This window comes from Carlito syrichta, unplaced genomic scaffold (genome assembly GCF_000164805.1).
Source record: "Carlito syrichta isolate Samal-C Ts95f unplaced genomic scaffold, Tarsius_syrichta-2.0.1 Scaffold170444, whole genome shotgun sequence".
NCBI classification, from domain to species: domain Eukaryota; kingdom Metazoa; phylum Chordata; class Mammalia; order Primates; family Tarsiidae; genus Carlito; species Carlito syrichta.
The window spans coordinates 27480-31368 of NW_007114540.1; positions in this window are offsets into that span (position 1 = coordinate 27480).

Sequence of the window (3889 nt, forward strand, 5' to 3'; positions counted from 1 at the left end):
ATCATCCCAGCACTTTGGGAGGCCGAGGTGGGAGAATTGCCTGAGCCCAATGGGTTCAAGACCAGCCCGGGCAACTTGGCAAGACCTCATCTCTACAATAAACCAAAAACTTAGCCGGGCGTGGTGGTGTATGCCTGTAGTTCTGGCTACTTGGGAGGCTGAGGCGGAAGGATGGCCGGAGCCCAGCAGGTAGAGGCCACTGCACTCCAGCCTGGGTGACGGAGTGAGACGCCAACTCAAAAAAAACCAAGAGAGACAGAGAGGGATGCCTGGGCACAGGTGTGGGTGTCCTGCCGGGGGTGTCCCTGGCACGGAGGGGGTGGAGCCAAGAGTGGGAGGCCAGGGACGCAGTGCCCAGGACGCCCCCCAGAGAACGACCTGGCCGCAATGTCCACAGGGCCTGCAGGAGGCCCTGAGTTCACCAAGAGGACTCCAGAGTCAGCTCCGAGGGGGCTGGCGGTGTGGCCCAGGGGACCCGGCTCCCAGGACTCCCCCCTCCCCTGCCCCCTTGGTGTGTGGATTTCTTTTTTTTTCTCACTCGGTCGCCCAGACTGGAGTGCAGTGGCCGCTCCCAGCCCCACAGCCTCGACCTGCTGGGCTGCGGCGATCCTTCTGCCTCAGCCTTCCGAGTAGCTGGAACTACAGGCGCGCGCCACCACACCTGGCTAATTTTTTTTAAATTTTATTGTAGAGATGAGGTCTCGCCGCCCAGGCAGGTCTCGAACCCGCGGGCTCAGGCAATCCACTCCTCGGCCTCCCAAAGGCGCGGGATGACAGGCTGAGCCACCAAGCCCGGCTGGTGTGTGGATTTCATCGCAGCCTTTGGGGCCCCCGTAGGGCCAAGGGTCCTGGGACAAGAGGCTCCCGGGGGTCCGTGGGGTCCCCTCCAGGAGTCTCACGGGGCCATGCCGCCCCGGGGACACTGGTGACGATGGGGACACGCCTGGCATCACACCTGTGGTGAAGCTGACGTGGAGGGAGTGGAGGCCGGGGGAGGAGGCCGGGCACGACGTCACACCCTGCACTGCCTGGGACACCCACGTGGAGGACGACCCGGCCCGGTCCCCCGGGCGAGGCCATCGGGTGGCCCAGCTGTCCCCAGAGCGGCTGGTGTTCCCGGAGGGGACGCCAAGCCGGGGCGGGGGCGGGGGTTCGGCCTCCAAGCCCGGGGCCGGCGAGGCCCAGCCTCCGCGGGGAGGCCAGGCAGGTGCGCGGATCCTGGGGAGAGGCTGCCCCCGTGCGGACACGTGTGGAAGCGCAGCCTGCAGCACCTGGCGGCGTGGCAGAGGCAGGGCTCACCTGGGCTCCCACGTGGGTGCCACACGGGGAGCGGGGCGGCAACGAGACCCTGAAACGCAGCCCGGGCGGTGGAGGAGATGCAGCTTTTTCGCTTTATTTATCTTACTTCGTTCATTAAATTCTTGGGCCGGGCTCGGTGGCTCAGCCTGTCATCCCAGCACTTTGGGAGGCCGAGGTGAGGGGATGGTCTGAGCCCGCGGGTTCGAGACCCGCCCGGGCAACTTGGCGAGGCCTCGTCTCTATAATAAATGCAAAATTAGCCGGGCGTGGTGGCGCGCGCCTGTAGTTCCGGCTACTTGGAAGGCTGAAGCGGAGGGATCGCTGGAGCCCAGAAGGTCAACACTGGGGTGGTCGTGAGCGTGCCCCTGCACTCCAGCCTGGGCGACAGAGCGAGACTCCAACTCAAAAAAGAAAAAAGAAGGAAAAACAAATTCTTAGAGACAGGGCCTCACTCTGTGGCCCAGGCAGGAATGCCTCGATCCTGGACTCGGGCAATCCTCCCGCCTCAGCCTCCTGAGTAGCTGGGACTCATTTTTAAATTTTTTGTAGGTCTTGCCACGTTGCCAAGAGTGGTCTCGAATGCCTGAACCCACGGGTTGGAGACCAGCCTGGGCAACCTGGCGAAACCTCATCTCTACAGTAAATCAAAAATTAGCCGGGTGTGGTGGCGTGCGCCTGTAGTTCCGGCTACTTGGAAGGCCGAGGCGGAAGGATCGCCGGAGCCCAGCAGGTTGAGGCTGCGGTGGCCGGGAGCATGCCACTGCCTTCCAGCCTGGGCGACCAAGTGAGACTCCAAGTCAAAAAAAGAACAAAAAAAAACTTACCAGAATATCCAGCAATTCAACTCCCAGGGCACACCCAGCAGAAATCAAAACAGGCATTCACCCAAAAACCTTTACACAAACATTCACGGCAGCTCAAGTCACAAAGCGGAGACAGTTCCAGTGTCCACTTGGTGGACACACGCAGCATGGCCTGTCCACACGTGGACACGACTCAGCCACGAACAGGGCGGAGGCTTTGACATAGGTCATGATGTGGACGGACCTCGAGGATGCCACAGAGAGACTCTGACACAGAAGGACACACATGGTGTGTCACCATTTCCATGAAATGTCCAGCACAGGCCCGTCCACAGAGCCGGGACATGCTCGGGGCTGGGGTCTAGGGACAGGGCGGGGAGTGACGGTGGACAGGGACGAGGCTTCTTCTTCTTCTTTTTTTTTTTTTTTGAGTTGCATCTCCCTATGTCGCCCAGGCTGGAGTGCCATGACACGCTCATGGCCACCCCAGCCTCGACCCGCTGGGCTCCGGCGATCCTTCCACCCCAGTCTTCCAAGGAGCTGGAAGTACAGGTGCGCGCTACCACGCCCGGCTGATTTCTTTTTTTTTTTTTTTTTTTGTATTTATTGCAGAGACGAGGTCTCACCAAGTTGCCCAGGCTGGTCTCGAACCCCTGGGCTCAGGCAATCCTCTCGTCTCAGCCTCCCAAAGTGCGGGGATGTCAGGCTCGAGCCACCATGTCTGACCGGGGACGGGGCTTCTGTTTGGGGTGATGGAATGTTCTGGAATTAGATGGTGGTGATGGTTCCACAATTCAGTGCATTCACTAAAAACCACTAAGTTGCACACTTTGAATGGGTGGCTTGTACAGGATGTGAATTCCACCTCAATAAAGCCGTCCCAGAAGTGGGACGTCCCAGCCTCGTGCGCCTCCGGCTACAACATCCCAAGAGTGACGCCACCCCCAGAGCTGGTGAGCAACGCTTGGATTCCGGGTGTGTCTGTGAAGCTGGTAGGGGTGGGGCTGCGGAGAGATCATGGCCACATATTTGCTTGTGGAGTTATTCAGTTGACGTCTGGCTCCCCTGTGAGCCTGTAAGATTGGGGCTAGGTGGATCGTTGTATCCCTAGCGACTAGACCAGACTTGGCATACAGCAGGTGCTCCATAAATGCGTGCTGTGTGACTGAGCTCCAGGAGCAAAGAGGAAGGCAAACAGAACCTGTCACCCTGTAATCCCAGCATTGTGGGAGGTGGAGGCAAAAAAAAAAATTCACCATCATCCAGCCCTGAACTAGTTTCCTCATTGGGAACACGGGGAAAAAAAATGATTACAGCCTCATTCGTTCATTTTCATGAAGCCTTGATGTTTGCACTGAGTGGGACACAGCAGTGAAGAAGACAGTTCCACTCCTGTGATCGTGAATCCTCGAGGTGACACGACTGACAGATAATGAAGGAAACTATAATGTCACACGATCATTGCAGAAAGACAGATGCTATTTAAGCCAAGTGTGGTGGCTCACACCTGTAGTCTCAGCTGCTCGGGAGGCCGATGTGGGAGGACTACTTGAAGAAGAGTTTGAGACTAGGGCAACACAGCAAGACCCTGTCTCTACAAAAAAAAAAATTCTTTTTTGAGTCGGAGTCTCACTCTGTCACCCAGACTGGAGTACAGTGGCACACTCCCGGCCACCGCAGCTCGACCCGCTGGGCTCCGGCGATCCTTCCGCCTCAGCCTTCCAAGGAGCTGGAACTACAGGCGCGCGCTACCACGCCCGGCTAACTTTTTGATTTATTGTAGAGAT